The sequence below is a fragment of the Mixophyes fleayi genome, chromosome 4, assembly GCF_038048845.1.
Source record: "Mixophyes fleayi isolate aMixFle1 chromosome 4, aMixFle1.hap1, whole genome shotgun sequence".
In the NCBI taxonomy this organism is placed as follows: Eukaryota; Metazoa; Chordata; class Amphibia; order Anura; family Limnodynastidae; genus Mixophyes; species Mixophyes fleayi.
In genome coordinates, this window is record NC_134405.1 from 326,903,569 (window position 1) to 326,927,815 (window position 24,247).

A 24,247-nucleotide genomic window follows, 5' to 3' on the forward strand; every position below is an offset into this window, starting at 1 on the left:
CACTATATGCTCCTATACTATATGGTCCTTATACATAACCCCCGCTATATGCTCTTACTATATGGTTATTATATATATAACCCGCACGCTGTGTATGTGCGCTCGGCATCAGCGTCTGACAGACCACAGCTCTGCGTTCCACACAAACACCCTTCCCATCACGTGACAGGCGAGAGCGAGGACCTGTGAGCGGTTCTCTCCTCCCCCTCCTCTGACGTCACGGCTGGGCTCGGCGTCAGCCAATAGTCTGTCAGCAGTCGTGGTATCTGGGTGTGGCCGGGCTGGGGCTGGAGCAGCTCCCGCCTGACAGGGAACCGAGCGGGGGAGCGGCGAAGCCGGGGAGCCGGAGACAGCACGAGGTAACGGAGCCTGTCCGGTGTCATGTCTACCCTACAGCTATTACATGTATATGTCCCACATTACACCGTATACGTCTGTATCTCCCCATATGTATCTTATCTGTCCTGCTGTGTGATATGTGATATATCCCACCCCTATACCTGACATGTCTAGGTCATGTGACCACTCCCTATGTACACGGTAACCCCCAACTTACTATATAGGTCTATGCTACTCCATGGGATATACATTATACACTGTATATGTCTGTATCTCACCATATGTATCTTATCTGTCCTGCTATGTGATATATCCCACCCCTATACCTGACATGTCTAGGTCATGTGACCTCCCTATGTGCCCAGTAACCCCCAACTTACTATATAGGTCTATGCTACTCCATGGGATATACATTATACACTGTATATGTCTGTATCTCACCATATGTATCTTATCTGTCCTGCTATGTGATATATCCCACCCCTATACCTGACATGTCTAGGTCATGTGACCTCCCTATGTGCACAGTAACCCCCAACTTACTATATAGGTCTATGCTACTCCATGGGATATACATTATACACTGTATATGTCTGTATCTCACCATATGTATCTTATCTGTCCTGCTATGTGATATATCCCACCCCTATACCTGACATGTCTGTGTCATGTGACCACTCCCTATGTACACAGTAACCCCCAACTTACTATATAGGTCTATGCTACTCCATGGGATATATATTATACAGGGATATTCAGCCCATTAATCTGGCAGCTGCCCTATATCCTATCTGTCTGCATTGAGCACCCTAGAAATATTACTATTTTTTATATATATATATATATATATATATGGATCTATTATACAGCATTATTAGCGCTCTATGTTGAAACAGCTATAGTGTTATAATGCAAAATGATTTCCTAGCTGTATACATACAGAGTTGCATTGAACATGGCATTCAGTTATTGATTATATCTAGAAATGCAATAATTTATGGGTCTGAAGGGTATATGGTATCATTGCTTTTGCACAGCTGATTTGCAGTAACCAGTGGTGCAATCTGTCTGCCCCTGTGTAGGTGTGTCCATTACTTCTAGTGCTCAAGGTTAATTATTTGCAGAGAGTATAGAGCCAGTAGTGTTTGGCTGTTCATGTCAGCATTACTGCAGGATTGTGTGACTGTTGTTACTGATGTGTGTCTGACTGATGCCCACACACCTCTGGCCATGGGATTTCCATTATCCCTGCCTCTGTTCATGTGCACTGTGTTTGATATATGATTAGCATTCAGTACTGTAACCTTTTCTAACCTGTGTCAATGTGCCCTTGAACTGGATCCTGTGTTATTGGCTTAGTGGTTATAGTTGAAAATGTTCAGGTGTTTTTATTTAAATGTGTGGTTATAAGATTTACATGGGGAGTAATGTGAATAGTCAAATTTTCTCTTTAAAGTGCTGTGGAATATGTAGGTGCTATATAATAACTGGAAATAAATCAAACAATACTGTTTTTGTCTCTGATGTGTGTTAATCTACAACCATTCATCTGCCTTCAGGTTTTGTTTTGGATTAGGCCAAGGTGATCAGGATTTACATAGCCCTATTAGTATCTGACTATTGGGGGGTGGGGGGGGGTCATGTTGAGCTATTTTCCATTCTTATCCTGGGCTTGTAATTCTGGCCCTATGTCTGTATAAATTACCTGTGCCTTTAGTTTGTAAATGTAAAATGTCCTTTACCACATCCCTGTGTGTTTGCAGGTAAACATTATATAATCAGAAAGTCCACCAAAGAATAAAGCTTTATAGCAGTTGGAGGGTGTGGGACAGAGTGCCTTCAGAAGGACTTTAATTTGTCCTTGTGTTCCTACCACAGTCTCTGACTATTGCCTGTAGGAATGTAACTGTCCCATTATCTTGGATCAATAATAGTTTTGGAGGGGGATAGATCTATAAATTTTATTTAACCATTTGCACCATTATGGAATCGCAAGCCTATGTTACTGGGGGTGTTCTGACTTCCTGTCCAGATTGTTAGGTGTTTAGAATGGAAGTTCAGTTATAGAATGATCTATTATAAATATGCAGAAGGTAATATGGTCATTGCTTGGTTGTTGTTTTTATGTTGGGGCAAACTACATGTCCCATGATGCTTTTTTCATGGGAAATTTGATTTAATAACCCACTACGTAGTAAATTCTGAATATTCTTGTAGCTCTGTTTAGTGTTTTGGGTGGAAAAAAGGCACCTGTGCACCTTTAGTGGGGTGCAAAGTCTGCAATGCTGCAGAGTACATCTGCGACCGTTCCAGAGGCACTATGCGGCACATCACTGAGAATAAAATCTGTCATTTTTGGCAAAGGACAAAAATGCTAAACATTAATATAAAGTCTCTAAATAACTCGTTGGGTCACCGTGTACATGACTAAAATATTGGAAAACATTGTCTCAGGCATTGGTGTTCCTTGGGTTCAGATCTAGTGACTGAGAAGGCCATCACCTATGAATATTATTAGTGTCATGTTCCTCGGACTACTGTGGACCCTTCTGGCAGGGGGTGGGGGTGCTGTGACATGATGGAGATTATCATTTAGTATCGCAATGTGATTCGACCTTGCTGTCTAGGAGAGCGACTGCACCAAAAAACATGCCAGGAAACGTCACCAACATGACAGAACCACCGAGCCCTTCGAAGCAGCGCTCAGGGCTGTAGAGTTCTTCAGGTTGGCATTAAGCATACACTCATATATTTGTTGAGAACGTGGCGGTGGATGATTCATCTAACCATATGGCCCCTTCCTCCACTGCTCTGTAGTCTATTTCCACCACTGAATTCATAAATCGTGCACTGTCAACTGTGATGACTGGTTTTTGCACTGCAACCCGACTATGATATCCTGCTCTGTGGCTTTCTCATCAGACCAGTTATTGTTGAAACTGGCAGCTCTTGCTACAGTTTGCTATTTGCAGCTAATTTGATCTGCCGTTGCTCACCTGTTTGCCTTGCACTTACAGTTAATGCACCTCGGCTGTGAATAGGCCACAGGTACGCCTCTTGGTGTTCTAAATCCTGCAACTTTTACTATGTTGGCAATTTGCTTCATTGCTAATCATTCTGTCGGGAACTCTACAGAGAATCCACATTAAGATGGGCTGAGCCATTTCGGTGAAACTTGGCTTGGCCTGTAGTGACGATGTAGCAACAAGCATCCCCACTCCCAGTTACACTGTAAATTGTGATTCATGTTGGTTAGCAACTGGTTGTAGGAAAGAGCCAGATATTGCACACCCTCTGTGTTTCCTAGGCTGAGTGATGTAATCACCTTGGTATGAAGTACAGATTCTTCTCTGCATTTTCAAAGAGAACATCCCCAGCTGCCTATACACATGGTGGCAATGCTTTTCATGTTTGCACACTGTTTTATAGGGTATTCCCCTGTCTCTCGCTTTTTTTTGTTTTGTTTTGGGAAACCCTACAGTGTTAGGATATCCCAAAGGTAAGGAAGTCTGTTTAAATACATTGCATATGGCAGTAGTCTGTATCTGATTAAGTGTAAACTGTGTACCCTTAAACTAAAGGCACAGATCTGTTCTTATCTACTTTTTTTTTTTTTGTTACAACACTTGCAACTTTTTCTTTTTTTGCATTGTTTTGGAACTGTAGCTTTTTTTTTTTTTTAAAGCTATTTTATAGCTCAGTCTGTGGCATTCACCTTGAGTGAATATAGCAACGTATAACACCACGGGGTATATTTACTAAACTGCGGGTTTGAAAAATGGAGATGTTGCCTGTAGCAACCAGATTCTAGCTTTCATTTATTTAGTGCATTCTACAAAATGATAGTTAGCATCTGATTGGTTGTTATGGGCAACATCTCCACTTTTTCAAGCCTGCAGTTTAGTAAATATACCCCCAGGTGTGCAAGGCTCCTGTAGACAGATAAGATGTACATGCACAGCAATCCCATATAATTAAAAGAGAATGTTTAAGTTTACCATCAGTGGGTACTATTTTTTATTATCAAAGGCACGGTTTATCTGAATAAAATGTTACACTATGGATTTCCTATGTGTTCTTGGCTAGATATTGTTATTGTAGTTAAGCTAACTTCACATTTCATTATTGTTTAACCTTGTTCGCGGTACAGTACCTTTTTATAATCCTGGAATAATATTGTTCTAACAAATACCAGAACACAGATGTGCACTTTCAAACAATACAATGCTGGAAATGGCTCTGGATATTTGATATTGGTTGCTGTTTGCTGTGTAATATATACTTGTAGAATTATATACATTGTATCTATAATATGTGAACAATGTGCAGCATCAGGTAAGGTTTTTAAAGAAAATGAAAAACTTTCACCCAAGGAAACAAAATGAGATGTGGAATTTCAGAGATGTTATAAAGTGTTTATTTGTGAATATGTAAAATGATCTCTCAGTAAAGCTGTTATTTTAGCCACAGTCTGTTACATCTCTTCCCTGTTGCAGCCTTTGACTTGCTTAGAAAAATCATGAAAACATTTTCAGGCTTTTACGGTTTCATTTTCATCAAAATTGCCTGTTACAAATATTTAGCATTGTTTGAAAAGGGCATTGCAGGATGTCTGCTGTATTCTGAACTTAATTGAGATACTGTTACTGGTAAAGCTTGTCTTACCTTGAATTGTTTACCTAAATTACAGCACTGATTAAACAATGCATTGCAAGAAACCAGATGTATGAGCAGTTTACACATCCACTTCCATGTTCTGCAGCTATACTTTTTTTTTTTTTTTTTTGCCAACCAATGTCACAAGATTAAGACTAAATGCAGAAAAGGAATTGGTGGGAGTGTGGTGCATCATGTAAACTAGGCTGTGTTTTTGGGTTGTTTTTTTTTTTTGTATGCCAGGTTTTCAAAGAGGAACTCCATCTGGACATGAAATGGCAGCATAAGCGGTAGGAGAGGTTAAATTGCTACCTCTGCTACAGAATTTACCATAACAGCAAGGTGAGTATCTCGCACATGGTGGAGGTTCCAGACACTGCACCCCTCACAGTGCTATTTTTGTTGATGATGGATTAAATCATGCAAAAGTCAGTTAAAGATATCCTGAAAACATGAACTGTTGGAAAATGGTGACAGCTGCTTTTTGCACCTCCTGAAATAGAAACAAAAACAGCGATGGGCGAACGCAAAGAGGGATGGGGGAAAGGGATAAGGATGCAGCCACTGCCTCAGCGGGAGATTTGCCTGCTGTCTCCAATGGTAACAAATGTCAAAAAATATACAGCATACGAGGTGGGCGCAAGGAGGGAGGTAGTTCATACACAGGGATTGGTGTTCAAACTTCCAACATTATAGTATATGAATGCGCACACTTCAAAACATTACAGTCCACCAAGTGATCTTATTCTTCACAATAAAATTGTCCAAGACAATGCAGATGTCTCATCCATATACTTTTATAAACATGTATTTTCCTTTTTCAAGATGTATCACCACGAAAACCTTCTAATTCCCTCTCGTTCTAATCCTCCTTCTCCTCACCGAGATAATGTGTCTATATAGGAGAGAATAGAGAGAAATACCTCGTGGTGTAATATCATTTGGCTGTTTATTGAAATAAAAATATAATATTTAAACCCTTACATTTAGCATTTACATACGTGCATAAAAAGGTTTCTTTAGGCTGTTGAAAGTCCCCTGCTATGCGGTGGTGCCCCGTAGCGATATCTCAACCACAGTCAGCTGGACCAAACTTCAGAATGCCCGGGGAATCTCTGCAGCGTCAGAGGGGGGGTGGCCTATTTCGTGTACGCATCCAATTGGTTCCAACGTGTTTCATCGCAGAGTGACTTCATCAGGGGGTGTCTGAAATAGCGTATTGTGCAGAGGAAAAGGTGGTGCTAGTCCAGTGGGCACAGTAGGGTTTGTTATCCTCGGATTGCCAACTGTGACCTGTAGGTATTGCCATCAGAATATGGTGTTCTAGCCCGCCCTTGTGTTATGATCGCTTTATGTCAGCAGTTATTATGTTCCTGGTGTGGGGCATGGGCAGTAGAACACCTGGGAGAGGTAAGACTCTGCATTCTGGCTCCACCTGTAGATTTGGTGAGTAGGGGAATGTTACAGGACTTTCTGGCTCACCAGGGAATTTGGTGCTAAGACCACGTTACTCCAGAGGGAGCGACCTGTTACTTACCCCCTTACTTGTTGCTGCCTAGTTAAGTTACATTAACCGTTATTCTATTTAATAAGGCAGAATTGCAGTAGATCCTAGAACTGAAGTGGTCTATATTTCCCTGGGTGAAGAAGATTATATAGTATTGTAGATCGTGCTTAGATTAGGTGATGTGAGTGTCTGTGTGATGGGCAACATTCACTGTGGTGTTTTGTGAATGGTAAGTACAGTCTGTGGTAAGCAATACATAGCTTTGCAGAGCTGGCCAATCTGACATTACAGTCCTGTTATATGCCTTTCTTATACCTGGGGAAAACATGCATTGTTTTCTGTAATTTTTTTGCTGCACAAAAGTAGCAAATTATTTTGTTGGAAATTGATACATTTGTGACTTTGGCTCCTTATCTTAGATGGCATTGAAGGTCTTTATTTGGACCAGCTGTCACATTATGAAAGTGTGTGCTTGTGAATGAGGAAGATGATGCTTCAGCCACGTCTGGGCTGCAGGGCACTGCTTAATGTCCTCAGCTTTGGCCATCTTGCCACTTGCTGGTTTAAAAAAAGTGGTGATGTTGCCTATAGCAACCATTCAGATTCTAGTTATCATTTATTTCGTACATTGTACATAATGATAGCTAGAGTCTGATTGGTTGCTATAGGCAACATCTCCACTTTTTTAAACCCTCAACTTGATAAATTTACCCCATAGAGAGCAATGTAAACACTGGATTTCTGTTATGCAGAACCCGGGTGCAGTAATTAAAGGCTTACCTTTTTACTTCATGTATATAAAATAAAGCAAAATTAAACCATGCATGTAAATGGCATTTTCTGTTCGCCACATTTAACGTAGACTCTTCTCCTGGATATAGTGCTGGCAGCTATTTTGTGTGCTGAGCCAACATCTGTAAGAATCTGCCTACCTATCCCCTTATGACTAGTTCTAAGAAATTTGATAGGTTCCATTTTTATGAATATTGGTTCTTCTCCACAAAATATCTGCCTGCACTGTGTCTAGTTGATGGGTTCAATTTATCCTTCCAGTTTACCTGATGTAAACCTGTGTATATTGCTGTGAGATCTGTTTTTGTTTCATCTTAATCTGTGTGGCATAAAATCCTAACATCTCTGCCTTCAGGCTTTTCACAAGACGTTTATTTGACTTTCAATTGAAGCAGCAATTAACTCGAGGGCAAGGAACGCCTATGAATGATCCTGTGATTGTATTGTAGTCTCGTGTTCACGTTTCTAATCCCCCAAGGATCATCACACTGATCACAGAGATGGCCCAGGACGCGCAGTGTTAATGAGATGTCATCTGCTTTCATGTGTGGACGTTACAATTTGCATTTCTTCTCCGCATCAAACCCCTGACTTCAGTGCTCCAAATGATCCTGCTGCAGCACAGTGGTTATAAAGGGCATCCACCAATCATTGATGTCATAATCTTGTTTACAGACCTTATATTTAAATTATTGCAGTACGTCACCTATTCTAAAGTTGCCTCAGGGCTGGTTCACATACAGAGGCCCTGGGAAAATTGATGAAAACTATTGCATGCTTTTCATATATATGACTGTACTGGTAGTGTGCATTAACACATGAGAAACGGGGAGCTCTAGAAATGTAAATGCATGATTAACATTTTAGAATGTGTTAGTGGGAACAATGGGCCCATAATAACAAATTTTATTTTCTTTTATTGTTGTTTTTATTTGTTTTTTGTTTTTTTTTATTGTACTTTTCAGGCGTTCGTGAAAAAGAGCATTAAAAAATGGATCGGTGTGAATGAGCCTGACTACCCCTACAGCGTAAAAGGGGGTTACATGTTGACTGTACATGGAGAACATGGGCTCCCTCCCACTCTTTCCTATCCTCAACCCCTTTACAGTGACATTAATACTTTACTTATCAATCTGCAACATAGTAGGGGAGTGGTACAGTTGGTTTGGGTGCATTGCGCCTTGGCACATATAGGATGTTAAACCGATTTTTAAGTTTGGCATGTGCCTGCCATTCTTTTTATTAGATGTGTTTTTTATTTTCCTGTGTTTATCAGTTTGGTTTATTACAATATGCGATTCTGACAAAAGAAAAACCCAAATCATTAATTTGTGTAGACTAAACAATAAACCATTTCCAGAGAAAGTGGAGCAAAAAAAAAATAAAATTGATATGGAGGGGGTTAATCTGTTTAATAGATGACATTAGTTTATTGGCTTGTGAATGCCTCATGCTGTTGTTGCTACATAGATAACTTTTTTGTTTGTTTTATATTTTTGTCCTATGCCTTTTCACCAAGTGACTGGTATTTTTGTTGCTCTTGGCAACATAAACAAATCTTCCTGGAAAATCGATTTCTTTGAAGGTGGAATTCCCCTGTGTGTAGTGCAGCATTAAGCCGGGTACACACCTAAGCAATGTCTCTAACTATTTCACCAACGACTGAAGGTCCCGATGAACGTGCAGATTCCTGTGTACACATCTACACGATTTACCTTCAGATCTGTGATCTTCATCTCTCATAACCATCTGCTGAAAAGATTGTGACTGGTAAATGTGGAAGTGTGTACACACTCACAACCAGACATCATTGCCTTGTTGATCGTGATTTTTAGGAAGCGTATAAAAGCAAATCAACAGGTGTGATGTGCTTGGGTACGATAAAACATGATCGTGGGAGCGTACTTACTCGTTTATCGTGCGATCTGCACGATGATTGCATCAGTGTGTACCCAGCCTAAGAGGAGATTTGCTAACCTAGTAATGAGATTTGTAACTAGATGTATAATTGTCACTTTTTTTTTTTTTTAGATTCATTCTCTGTAATGCGGGTTGGATAGAGAACATGTGTCATGTGAGCCCCTCCTCGCACCCATTGCCCCTAGCATTAAAGGTGAAGCTTAATAACTGGTCAATCTGTGGCACAATGCATAGATATTACAGGACGAAATTACTAGTGTGTGTGTGTGTGTGTGTGTGTGTGTGTATTATAATTGTATTCCACAGCTTTAACGTCGGCCAGTCACTTGTGGAGACATCCATTGTCTGGATGAGACACTTATCACATGTATTTAGCCCATCCATTCACTAGGAACCGGAGCCATCTTTGAGGCATTTGGAGCCTCATGCCTCAAGGATGTCTTTAGTTCCTATCATATTGACACCTCCCCAATATTCATACGATGGGCAGGTCGACAGTAATCACAAGTGTACTCTGATTTCCAATTCACTATGATCATATAGCTGTACATTTTTTATTTAATTATTGGACATTTAATGACGTGTTTTGTTTTTTTGTTTTTTTTTACTTCTAGAAACTATTTGGATTTATGGATTGTAAATTTAATTTGTCTTCACTTGGGGCTGCATGAAAAAATGTGTTTTCGCTCCTGTTGCGATGGCATCCACTGATGTACAATACTGATGTGGTTGTCCTGATCCTAATCTAGTTTCCCTCTTCTTGTCTTATTGCAGACTGTTCAGCCTGCCGTATCCAGTGCAGGATCAATAATGAAATAGATTTATGGTACTTTAACGTTGTCTAATCTCTGGTATTGTCGTGTCTCATTCTGACCTTTTTATAAAGTGATTCTTCTTTCTTTGGTAGGGATGGCGATTTGACTGCTTCCTCATTTTACTTCCTATGAAAGGCCTCAATTAAAGCCCTTGTTTATCAATCATCATTGTTTAATTGCTCCTTGATCTGGTGTGGAAAGCGTTTGTGGGCAACGTTAAATTCCCTGTGATGTTGTCAGGACGGCAGCATGTTTGACATAAGGTTTAGTTTTGTGTGGGACCTTTCTGTTCCTATGCATGTCAGATATCCTTTCAGTAATGTTGGCTACACACGTGCTGATGGGTTTCACCAGATTGTCCAACCATGATGTTGTGCGGACCGTTCTGACTAATCGCAGTACGTACGGTTGGCTGCCCATCCTCCCCCCCCCCCCATTGTCGTTTGTGACTGACCTGGACCTGTTCTACATGTTGAGCTGATATTTTGGCCTTGTGCCTATAAGAGGATTAGAGAACAATATCTTAGGTTCTTATAGAGTATAGATATATATTTTAAGAATTTTGTTTCCAGATACAATACAAAAAGCCACGACAAGAGTGATGAGTAGTCTAGATAAGTAATCGAATGGATGACCAAGCCACCAGGTAAACATGATTATTTGGACTAATATGGAAGAAGGAACATAAAATGCTTGTTGGTATTTGTAAAAAGAACAGGTAGTACCAAGCTTCGTTGGTTGTATAACAGGGTTTTGTGGTTGGAGAATGGGGGTGGGGGCAAGGTTTAATTGAGGCCAGAGCTGGGACCCCTGACATCCCCAGATTTGTTGATCTGGGGAGTAGAAGTACTAGTATGTAACAGGAGACTAAAATTATACTAGTGGTGTATGGTTAACTGTAGAACCAAACTCTTGAATTTGGCTACAGAAAGATGTCTGAAAAGCCCTGGGAGGGGTCTCTTTGGGCAGATGGCCTTTTATAGATCAGTGCTCTGCAACCTTTTCTCACGCTGGGCACGCCTAAGCCCTTCCCAGAATTTTGCGGAACACTATTGCACTAAACGAAACAATATATAGGAAGTGACTGCAGACGTCCCCGTATAGCTAGGGACAGAGCCGCTGCTTTCCAACGTTGTTGTGCCGTTGGTTTACAGTTAATGTGGGAGAGAAAGAAGATGCTGTTAGAGGGAAGGGGGGGGGGGGGGTGTAGATTAGTGTTTAAACAAGAAAGTTATATGAACATAAACTTGCCAAAACGGGATAACCACAGCAAGTAACAGGAAAGCATCAGTGCTTCCTCCATACCCAGGGAAAGGATAAGTAGGGAGGAGGGCAGGACTTGTGGTATAATGGGAGGAGAAGTTAGAAAAGCAACATACGTGGAAGAGAGGAGGGATCGGAATTCTAGGAGTGTCCCAGGCAGTACCTAAAGTAAGGTTGAGAGATGCCTGAGATCGACACGCATGCAACCCGTGGTACCCAACCAATAACACGCGACCTGCAAAAAACAATCCTCGCAACTTGGAGGGGGGGGGGGGGGGAAACAAGTCCAATTCCGCTTGTTAAAAGCAGAATTGGTAACTATAACAGCGACAGCTTTTTCTCCTATTGGAGGCATTGCGCCTTGTTATAGCTGAACCAATCGCATAAAGTTTGGGTAAATTTGTGAGTAAGTTTATGGTCTTCAAGTACATATTGTATGGAGGAACTGCTGCTTGGAAGGAGGACCTGGTGTTTCCAGTGCTTTGCCATCAAGCATCTGTCAGCAATGAGGGTTACTTGGAGGAAAGTTTATCAGTGTTTATCTAGTCTCTCCAATGGGGAGCCAAGAAGGAAGGACCATGGGCATTTAGGGATTTAGACCTTCGTAATGAGATTGGCTACACTATATATATATATATATATATATTTTTTCTAAGATGCTTTTTCACATTTAGTGGTTGGTTTTTAAGAAGAAAAAAATTAGGGTAATTTTTCAGGATTTCTACATCATTCCGAATGTATTAAAGTGCAGGCTTATGCACAGTGCAGATGTTGTGGAACACTACATGGCATGCTGGGAGTTGTAGTACTGAAAGTGACGGCTAGCCGCAACGTTTCTACCTCTGATGGAGGTCCGTTACATATTTGGCTTCTATAAAAAGCTGGTGTATTAAGAAAACCAGCGTAGTATGACCTCTAATCTAGTTATATATCTCTGTATCCATTCAATGTCGGTCTATTGTATATTTTCTCTTTAAAAACAAATAACAAAAAATCCATGCTGTAAAGGTGACCACTGAAAGATGTGTTCTGTATCTTTTTATTTTCTTTCTCTAGGGATCACGTTTGCTGCTGTCCTTGTGTTTGGCCTCTAGTGTACAGGTTCACATTCCTGCCTGTACATCCGCCTTGTGCTATTAGATTACTCTGCCACTATTTAGAGAGATGCTAATCTCATTTACAGTACTTAGCCATCTGAATGTTCCGTCAGCTGTTTGTGTGAGAGGAGATCGTTTTTTTTTTTTTTTTCCATTCAATTTTTTTATTTTGCATAGTGTTGCAGTGTTTATTTAAAAACCATCACGGGCATCACCTTTCAGTCCCTGAGGTGCCTTTCATCACTTTATTTGTTGCTCACGTTCCTGCAGACTAATATCATTATACCTGCGTGTGTCTAACATTTGTGCAGAGCAGCCTTGTGAGATTTAATACCTCGGGAGGAGCCCTCGCCCAGCTCCCGCTGCACAGTCACCTAGGAGAGTAGCTTTCAGGCAGCGACAGGTTAACTGTGTATGTGTAGCAGGACACTGCTTTCAGTATGCATTAATTGCCGTGACATATGTATGATTTACGTTTCATCTTCAATTATGTAATTTTGCATGGTTCTCCTTATTGTTGAAATGACTGCCATTATAACCATTGCAAGGTGTGTTTAGTTTAATAGTCTGTAAAGGGTTAAGCAACGCTTGCAAATGTAACCTCCTTAAAATATAATTATACTGGAACTAGTATTAGAATGTGTTTACAGTGGTTTAATGTTGGGTGCTTTATTCTGACATTTACTTAATTACTTTAGCAGTGCCACTACCAAAGCATGTGATCAATAATCAGAAACGCACATACGGCAAGTATTGGGGGGCTTTGTATAATAATGATGTGATTTTATTTTAAAAAAAAAAGTGTAAATTGTAAGTCTAAAATCTTTGCTTAGCATCTACTTTCTCTTAAACAGAGAAGAAACCTGTGTCTCCGTCTGCAGGGGAGAAGTCAGTCATAGACCATAGTTGATCATTGTGCTAGAAAAGCATATTGTCACTGCATTACTCTAGCCAAAAACAATTTTTGTTCAGCGCTGAATAAAACAAGGGTCGATATTCCATTGGTAGTGTGGGAGCTTGGACTATTTATGTGTTTTTAATGCTTAAGAATGACCTTCTCTGATTCTGAAATGGGGGTAGGGGTGGTGGTGCATCCACAGAGAAGACAGGCTGGGGTGTAATCTGTGGGTCAATGACAAACGCTGAAAAGTTGTACATGTACACCCTACAATGATCCACAGCTTCTTATTCTGCTCATCTGGACATCTCAGGCGGGAAAGTGTGGTGGACAATTATCCCGTTGTCTGAACCATTTTCAGAGCAATTTGTTCTAATTCCGTTATCATTGCTGTGTTAGCGAGATCTTGCCATACACTAGTCCAGGGTTTTCCAAACCCAGTCCTCAGGGCTCCCTAACAGGGCAGGTTTTCGGGATCACATGTGACATAATTAGGACCACCTGTGGATCTGTTACAATGTGTCAGTCAGTAATGAATACACCTGTGCTCCAGCAAGGAGAAATGGAAAACCTGCACTGTTGGGGGGCCCTGAGGACTGGGTTTGGGAAACCCTGCACTAGTCTGAATGAGATCATAAGGTTGCATTAAATCCATAGTGCATGTTTGCATCACAACTGTGGTAACGTCAAACCACAGACCTGCTTTGGCTGCCAAGGCTGAATCTTCTAAACAGGAAACTGCAAATCCTGTCCACATGCGGATCAGAAGTTCCCTAATAAACTAACGTGGATGCCACTTTCCTTTTTAAGTTCCACTTTTGAGATGAGTTTTCTTTCTCCTCCTGGACTGATCTGATCTCTGTCTGCGTCTTTTGAAAATGGAGCGAGGATTGCCAGAGGCAGCATGTTAATTTATTCTGGGTTTTTTTCTTTCTTTTTGACTTGATAGGAGAGAGACGTTATCATGATAGTGTTTGAAAAATGGTTGAATCCAAAAGTGCACAAATCGGTTGCCCTAATGTTACAGTATTCTCAAACGTAACACCCCCTCTTCACTTCCCCTCGGCTTTGATTTGTTACTACTGTTCTGACAAGGATTTGAAAGTGCAGGCAAGGAGCACCGACAGCCTCTTATGTAATATGTGACTATAGACTGGTCATGCATTGATCTGTCTATACAGCAGTAACTCGCTGCATAGGTTGTGTGATCATTTTGCTCTGACACCGAGATGTCATAATGTATGGGCAGCACGGTGGCTCAGTGGTTAGCACTTCTGCCTCACAGCACTGGGGTCATGAGTTCGATTCCCGACCATGGTCTTATCTGTGTGGAATTCTCCCCATATTTGCGTGGGTTTCCTCCGGGTGCTCCGGTTTCCTCCCACATTCCAAAAACTACTGATAGCAGCCAATTAACCTAACACATTGGCGCGTGTTTGTATGTTGGGGAATTAGATTGTAAGCTCCAATGGGCACTGATGTGAGAGTTCTCTGTACAGCGCTGCAGAATTATGGCGCTATATAAATAGCTGATGATGATAATGTTAGGCCTTTAAAGCATGTCCTGTGTGGCCTTGATGGACAGGTTCACATCTGGCACTGAGCTAACGTTATATTGGACATTACTTGCCGGCGTTGTGAGTTTGTTTAGAATTTGTACAAACCAAGGTCAAGTATGCTTGGCGCAGAGGTTTTAAATGTCCTCTGATCTTGACATTCATTGTGATGCAATATAAAATGGTTATCTTTAGCATTCTTTCTGGGGCACCCTGTAATGTGGAGTCCCTGTCTTATTAGGGACTAAGAATTCCCTAAGGGGAATCAGGCCTGCAAAAGTAAAGTTACTGCATGCGCATTCAGCCATTATTTCTTGGGTAGGCTGCTGCTTGTAGAACTACTAGTGCCAGCGTTCCCTGCATACTTCTGTGTATAACACGATATATTATAAAGTGTTTGACCTCCATCAATACAGCGTTGTCTTGGTTAATGTCCAGTGTTAACGGACATGTATGTTTGTAACTCCAGTTCTGGTAGTAACTTCACTTTGCAAGATTAAAATATAAGCTTCAGGCTTTGCTATTAAATGTCTCCAAAATCTGACATGGAAACATCACAGCGAAGAGCAGCAATTTCATATGTTGTGATAGAACGTCGCTGCAGTAAGACGCCTTACCTCTCTCTGACCTTTCACCTTCGTTTAAGACCCATTTCTCCAAGGAAACATTCTGTGCACACTGGAGAGCTATCCACAAGCATTGTTACATTATTTACGCAGTTGGTAAAATATTAAGTGCACGCCAAGGCTGCTTTACTCTGGGCTGTCTGCAATGTGTCCTCCCTCCTCTGCTGCACAGGAGACCAAGGTATCTGTTAAATATTTACTTTTTTTTCTTCCAAGATTGAGATTGCATATTTGTGGGTCATTGATTTTCAGATGGACATTGATACAATCGACCACAGTGTGTGCAGTGCAGCCTGTTCAAAGAGAACTATCCTTCCTAATCCATCAGATGTGCACTGATCTATAGCAGGCCAGATATTCTCAATATTCAAAGTGGGCCTGTCCTTTCTACATAGAACCACTGTGGTGCGTTTTATTACAGTAATGTTGTACACACTTGGGCAAATCTGCTCTTCTGATCAGTTTCCAATTTGGTCACTAGACAATTGGATACCTGGTTCAAATGTGGCCCAAGCAGTGTGGTCACACAGGTGCAGATGGCAGCCTTTCATTTTCTGGATTAGATTGAACAGCGTGATGAATTAAAAATAAAATAATGTATTTGTTGAAGTTAATTGAGACACCACATGCAGTCAATTTGGTTTAAAAAGAAAAAGCCTTTGAACCTGTTGCTCAGGGTGGGTCCAGTTGGACATGTACCCCGTGTACACCCTTGCGGCAGACACGGATTTGTGAGATTGCATCTTGTACATGTACGAGGAGACTGACTGAGGCACCAAGTGATACCACTAGTGTCATCTGCACTGCTAGGCTGTGTTTTAGAAATGTCGCTGCCACTTTGTGAAAGTATTTGGTGCTCTTAGGATTTATTTTGTTGAGTTTGCATTAAAAAAATAATTTGGTAACAAACCTTTCACCCCCCCCCCCCCTCCTCCTCCTTTCTGGGAAACTGGGAGGGAAGATGTGTCAAAGATGATGCTTAGTTGTATTACGCCCAGGAAGTTGGTTCTGGGGAGGATTTTAATAATTGGAGGTCCATATAAAGGGTTTGCGGAGCCACAACTGGCCCATGTGTTGCCAATTGGACTTACAATAACTAGGGTTTTGTAATTTTATATATTAGTTGGCACATAGTCCTACTAGAGCGCTGTCCCGGTTTAATGACGTCTAGATTCCCAAAACACAAAAAAATGCAAAAAGCTGATGAAAATGTGAATGAGGCGCGTGGGTAGTGCGTACAGTGCATCCTCTCGCTGGTCTGGTTCGTCTTCCATTTTCATCAGTCTTTTCACAACATTCATTGTACTGTTGGGGTGGATACAATCTCTATATAGTGAATTTGCTATTAAGCAGTAGTGACACATCTAAGGCCAAGACCTCAGCTGTGTCGCTGAAGGTAGTTTCCTTGTCTGTAGCACTTATTACTGGTGAACGCTCTGAGTTATACTGTGTCTGTCTGAAGCAGCCGTCAGGACGTGTTTGTCAGTAGTTTTGCACATCGGATGATTGAGATGACACCGTAGGGAACCTGGTCTGATGTCTGTCCGACTTACTGACGTTCCCAGCCGCCCTCGTGTCGTCCCTACGTGTGACTGTCCTGCCACCAGGCACTTGTACTGCTCTGGGAGTGCCTGGCCACTGGGTGTGTTTCATTTAATTCTGAAATCACTAATTTGTATTTTTAATCCTCCTATGATATTGCTGGGTGCTTCCATCCTGTATCCTAGCAGTGATGTTGTGTAAACCTATCAACACAATTTAGAAAACTATTTTTAAAATAGTTGCGTAAGAAATGTACTTTAATGCCTGTAATCAGCGGCTTGTGTTTTGGGATTGGTTTTTCTAATGGGTTCATGTCACAAAGGGATAATTCATGTTTAATAGAACATGGGAGAAAAATTACCATTTCATGTAGTTGAACTCTGTCCTTTCTCATTTTAAAGCTCTACTGGCGCAGCCAGGTCCGTACAGAGTATCTGCCTTTGTCGTATGGGTACTGCCCTTGTTGCTGTCATCTTTATGGTTGTCCTTTCAGTTTATTGGGCCTACAGATGGTAATTTGTAGCTGGATTGGTCAAAAATTAGTTTAGGAATGCATTCCACTCCAATATTTTATATTCTTCTTCTTACTCAGAAGCAGTTTTCAAACTACAAATTGGTATCTTTAAAACCTGCACTGGCTGTTGGGGTCTTGAGGACTGGAGTTGGGAGCCACTCGTAGGGTGCAGGGCCAGAGGGAAGTAGACAAGAGGAATTCGTACACTTATGTCTGTTTGGCTGTATTTTGAGTTGTACATATCTTGGATATGTACAACTTCTTCAAATCTAGCTTATGGATATGTCGAGCACAAAAATGCTGCTGCGTTCATCAACTTGGGAGCTTGCACCAGGACAATGGGATGCACAAAAGATAATCTACCTAAACGGAATATCTTGCCGTGCGTTACGCTGGGTACACACTACAGAAAATTTCTCCCAGTCGCTGGTAAAATCATTAATGATATCCCAGTGGAAGTCCCAATCACAATGCCAGTTTAGGTGTACACGCTATATACACGTTTTACAGGATTTCCCTGCAGATCTGTGCTCTTCATCTGTCGTAACCATCGGCTGCAAAGATTGTGACTAAACTCTGTGGGGATCTGCGTACACTGCCGGTCCTGAGTGCTTGCACACTGCAGGATTGGAACAGCACCGTTCTATCGTTTTTATAGACATTTTTAATCCGTTTAGAAAAACAAATGAAATGATACCGATGTGCTTTGGAATGATAAAACATAATCGCTGGAGCGTACACACTGATGTGATGTCAGACAGAACAATAGTTTATCGTGTAATCTGCCCGATAGTTGGGTGAAAAACCTGTAGGCTGTACCCACCCTAATAATGTGACTGTTGTCTAAGGGGTGTGGTGGATCGGTATCTTCACTCCTACTGTACCGAGCGTCCCAATGCGCAAGTGCAGGTGGAAACATGTATAACTCAAAACGGCGCACGTTGTGTGACCGTTCAGTGCGACACATTTTCCGCAAGTCTCCTCTTTACATGGTGCACATGGATTACTCCATATCAGGCCCTGAATTAACTAGTTCTGGTAATATGCAGACCTACTGGAGTCTCTGAGAGCTTAAAAAAAACCAAACAAAATATATGAAGCAGTGAGGTCCCTTTTAAAAGTGGCCTCTTATCCCAAGTGTAGAGATGACAAATGAGTAGAGCCAGAGTAAAGTTTTATGTAAATTGTTGGGTGTGCGCTAATTGTTTAAACTTTATTGGTTTTCTAATTATAACTGTACTCTTGGCAATATTAAATGGTGCACTGTGCTTACAATTAATAATTTTGTTGGCCAATCCACTAAAATGTAGCCTTTTAAAGGAATTGATTGCCTAATACATATATTTCATTTAAAGTTATATTTTCCCAATGTATATGCTATGAAATGCAAAAAATAAAATTCATTTAAAATTCACTTGAAAAGAAAAAATATATTTGTGCTAAAACTGATGCATCAGCAATATGCGCATGTGAACTGAACATACTTAGGATATGAATTACCTGTGGTGCGTCCATCTGGCTTTCTGCAGGGTGTTTTTTTTTGGGGGGGGTCCTTGGTCTGGGAAATTGCAGGAAGGCGTTTATTAAGTCACTGCATTGATAAAACGTTGCAGAGGGGAACAAGGATAACCTCCCCCTGACCATGGCTAACATTGGCAGTCGCCAAACCCCGGATTTATAATCTTGCTTCTTTGTTTCATTTCTGGAATTCCACCTAAAACTGGATACTCTGAGCGAGTTAATGGATCTAGAGTGGAAACTCCGGTTATTGCGGAACCTCTATTTTTGCCTTCATGTCTCCTATGCAACATTCTGTTCTTTTAATCTTTTAAATACTGGGCATATCTTCATATTAGAATTGCATTTGTGTTCTTATGACCTGTGAAATGACATAATTGACTTTTGGATCAAATTATGACTCGCACGATCAACCCATGTTTTAACTTGTCCTACAAAAACAGGCTTTAAGGTGTGTGGTGATGGGCCTACTTCTATTCTCTATATACTGAATGATGAATGCGATGAGCACGTGTATTTTCTTATTTTCCCTATTGGTGGACAACCTTGGCCTGAGGTTGTTGTGTATTTATTTGAGATCACATCACCATGTTTTTTCTAAAAACAGACCTTTTATTAAATTGTCAGCAGGTTTGTTGAGTTGTACTCAGCACTTCTCTTGTCTGGTATATACAGGACAAAGTCCTTTTTTGTGGTGACCTATTTATAACCACAACTGTAAAAAAAAATGAGCAGTTTATTGCTGATACAATAAAGGAGGAGCATAAACAATCGGGTTCTTGTCTTGAAGGCTGTCTGCTTTCTCTTGTAATGTAAAGTCACTTTTGGTGTTGACATGGTTAATGGGTAGCTTTTAATGGGGGGGGGAGAGAGTGTCTCTGTAGATTACAAGTACTATGGCTGCACTCCCTAGGGTCTGTTTATCTGTGTGTGTATTTTAGACACAGCTGGGGCAAAATGTAATTCTAGGCTGTGTCTGTTGCAGAGTCTTAATCACGCATTTTGGCAAATTCAGGGATACTTGAGTGACTTGAACTGCTTGTTTTGTAGCAATGGTTATATTGGAGCAGTGTTCCTGACATTGGAGTACAGATGAGCCATGTCTTGTTGCTTTTACCTACGGTTATCCTTGTAGCCATTTGAGCCTAGTTACTGTTTGCAAACAGTGTCTAATATGGGGGGGAGGGGGAATCGGGACGGGGGCTATGGCTAATAATTTCAGCTAGTATTCTTTGTGCATTAATCCCAATGCAGAATAGATCAGCAGTGGTTAAAGTGACTGAATTATCAGTGGTGCCATAAACTTGCCAGTTTTTTAGATTGTGGTGCACATACATGCTCCACACAGATAGTGCCCTGTATTCATGAGACGGCAATGCTAACCACTGTGCCAACGTATTGCCCACATGAGCTTCTAATAAGCAGATCATATTCTTGTGCTTGGTAAAACAAAATAATATAGTGAGTATTTTATAGATGCAGATCCGTGCAGCGATTGCTACATCAGAGTTCTCCCAGTCTCCGCACAGCTCCCAGCCCAAGGGTTGAGGGAGTAGTTTTGACGTGTCCCTATACCTGCGAGGGAGGAGGTGGGGGTGGCCCGCTCCTCTGCTGCAATATGTAAACATGTCACTGTGCAGGCTGGAGAGGGGGGTTGGGTGCAGGATTCCTGCTGCAGTGTGCAGGAATGACCTTATCCCGAGCTGCACACAGGAAATGATGAAACATGCGGTGTGAGGATTGTGCCCGTGTACGGAAAGGTCACAGCAGCTGTGCAGGAGGACGCAGCTACCTGCAGACTGAATGCTGATGATGCAGAGAGACCGCGCTGTCAACACCAGCAGTCTGTAAGTACCAGGAGCCTCAGAGCAGCGCACCATCTGGCCTCTGAGGGTTTTAGAAAGAGAATTCTTCTATCACCCACACACACCTCAGGTGGAACCGGGAGAAATCCCTTTTGTAATCTGATGTTCATGCTCTGACTGGCTGTCTGCTCATTGATTTGTTTCATTCCCTTTTATGCGCTCTCTTTGCTGTCACGGATCTGCTCGGTGCTGGAGACTCTTCTGGTGACTGGAGCTGTTGTACAGTTCTCAGCCATTCCTCCATCAGTCTTTTTGTTTTAAGAGCAAACCAGTGATTCTCCCTGTGTAATTCCTGTGACTGATTATCTGTGCGGTCAGAGTAGCTGCAATTATAGGGATAAGATGGTATTGACACAGTTAAAATGATTCTGTTTCGCTTTCTTAGGGTTTTGTCTCGGATTATCAATTTTGATTTTGCTTCTGTAGAGGATTTCTGCAGTATGTTGTGATAAATTAGATGGTCATTGCACTGTATTTTGCATAGGGTTCTGTATGTATAACTAGTAGTGTCATATTGCTATACACATAGATCGATGGGTGCTAACCCCCGCTGTACACACAAAATTAAAGTGGGTGCTCTTCAAAGTGACCTCGCCAAAGTTCAGCTAAATTGTATTGTATTTTTATTTACCCACCCTCCATCTTGGTTTTCTTGTTGTTTTTGCATTGAAGTTGTATTAATTTTGGGGCTTGCATCGAGCTCAGAGCAGTGGAAATTCCCCTACGCTGTTTGCTTTCCACCTGTGCCTTGCTAGCTGCTAAAGATGATTAATTAGAGTTGTATGTTCCATCTGGTCTGTGTAGGTAGTGCTAATGAATATATTGAGCTAATGTATTATTTATTCACTTGGTGTTTGTGAATATAAACACATTTGAGGAATGATTTTTGCGTAGGATGGGCTCTTATTTAAACATGTATCTGAAATCTATTTCATTATAGATTCTTTTGGAATTCCAGTTTTGATGCCGTAGTTAATGTTGAGAGCTTGTGGTTTAGGGGAGCGTGCTAAATTCCTGTGATAGTATGGAATGTATTGACTGTTGGAGAAGGCCTCACATTCACAAGCAATGAGTGCAGATATAATGTTAATGTTTACATGCTGGCTCGGAATAAAGGACGGGATTGGTCTTATCAAGTTCTATCATTTTAATATGTTAAGAGAATATAAGTCTTTTGGTAAGCATTGTGCTAGTTCTTCAATGCAGATTTCTTCTAAGAATATGCTCCGTGGAATGAAGTGGAAAGTGAGCTGTGATGGAGAGAATGGTTGAGTTAGTCTTCACATTTTCATTAAATAAAATTTTAGTAGCCTAAAGCTGGGTACACACTACAGAAATTTCGACTAACTTTTTATGCCGAGCAATTTTACATGCGATCAATGTTCCGATCGCTCGGTCCATGGACTGCATACACACTAGCCTTGTTTAGGACGATAAAGGGAAGAGCGAACGTCCATTTAGCGACTTTTTACAGCCATGTTGTCGTGAGCAATGACTAATTTCGTACTCACTGTTGTGGTTCGGCCGGAAGTTTATACACACTACACAACGGAAACTAGATTGGAACGAAAATATTAAACGGTACGACCAACCAAATGAGGCGACAATCGTCCATTTGGGCAGACTTTCGACCATCGTGTCACTACAAACACTGACCCGACTTTTGAACGAGCGGTCGTATGTCGGCTGTTTGAGCCGATTATTGGACGAAAACAGTGTAGCGTGTACCCAGCTTAACTCTTGATCTATATGTTAATATCCATTATTATTTTGTATATGATGAAATAAAGATTAGATACTTTTTCTCAATTTTTGTGTTTTGCGCTAAATGCCTCAATGGCCTGACATAAATATCTACGCTTATAAAGGTGCAAGAATGGTGATACAATTTATATAAAAAATGAATTTAGTTCCAGTTGATTTCAACTGTATTTACAGGTCTTACACAATTCCTACACTCTCCTCTTCTGGAAATAATCATAAGGTAACAGCCAATCCTCTCGCTAGGAATCCGTGACATGAGACAACACTGTCTGTAAAGTCCCCTCAATATTGGTACTGCTGACAAAAATGATCCTTCCACTGTGTTCAGGCATCGTGTTGGGGTTGCCATATTTGGTACAAACACAGTAATAAGTCTTACAGTCTATGGGATAACAAACTTGGGATAACTGCCCAGTGTGCAGTGTACCTCCGTGACCAGATGAAACTCCCCCTGCTATTCCTCATGGTCCGAGAGCAGCCCCCCAGTTTGTGTGATGCATCACATAATACAGCATTTGTAGCTCATTCCCTTGGACAATACAGATTTCCCATTGCAGACTCCAGATGTCCTATATGATTGAAGGCTCCAAGAAAATGGCGCCGGGCACAGCACTGATGTGGACATAGAATGAGTCGCGTCTAATATCAATAACTTCCCATTACCTTGTTTTAAAGTCTACTAGATCCCAGATAGAAGGCTGCTTATTTATGTGATTGTGGAGGTAGAACTTTTCTTATGCACAACTGACATCCTGCCCCGTAATCCCTCTGAGGTATGCTGCAGCCAGTCTCTCCTCAGATGGAAGTGGCTGGTAACGTAGAACAATAGGTTATTGGCTGCATTGCTAATGGTAATATATTGTGAAGTATCCCAATTTCAGTCAATATTTGCAAACAGTAACAGTATATTTCTGTGAATGTTCTCAATAGCTTCTTTAGTGTAAGGAAACTTGTCTTTTAGGTTTAGTGGCCCTTTAACTGTGACTGTCAAACATAGGAGACATAATCAGTTACTCTTTCAGCAGCCGATATTAACCATCACTAAATCGCCAGGGATGCCAGGAAATAAAACACTTGCAGAAGATGGTGAACCTTGGCACAAAGGGACTGTGTATAGTTTATATATCTGGCTGTTCCTCAGAATTGCCTCTATTAAAAACCTGGATTTGACACTGCATCTGGTTAACTGGACAACCTGCATGAATGAAATGTATTTTTGTTATCGGAATATAAAAGTTGAGTGTCCTGGTTTTTATTACAAATTTGAAAGGACACTAAGACGTTCCCTCCTAAATGGTATCCTCACCAAACCCCCCCCCCCTCCCTATTGGTGGGTCTGCCTGTCTTGCCCTCCATACAGGTAACCAGCATGCACCTCTGCGCTACCTCGCCTCCAACATAAAGGGCTGGCGTTTGCCTCTAATCCGTTCTTATATGAATACAAAGGGGTACGTCCTATCTGTGTCCCTCCCATTAACAAATATTCTGCAGCAGTACATTCTAGCCCTTGTTCATCCACTGCAACAAATATTAAAACAAACTGATATCTGGGCTACCACAGACAGTGATAAGCAG

At 41.2% G+C, this 24,247-nt stretch overlaps 1 protein-coding gene across 4 annotated transcripts in view; it reads left to right on the forward strand.

Moving 5' to 3' along the window:
• The first annotated feature begins 261 nt into the window (after positions 1-261).
• PACSIN2 (protein kinase C and casein kinase substrate in neurons 2) overlaps positions 262-24,247 on the forward strand; it is a 65,470-nt gene continuing 41,484 nt past the window's right edge. For 2 of the 4 annotated variants that reach the window (XM_075210291.1, XM_075210294.1), the window contains exon 1: positions 262-359. The gene's annotated coding sequence lies outside the window, so the exon portion shown is untranslated. Of the gene's footprint in view, positions 360-12,059; positions 12,144-20,674; positions 20,891-24,247 lie in introns of those variants that run through there. The other 2 variants (XM_075210293.1, XM_075210292.1) reach the window with 2 other exon arrangements.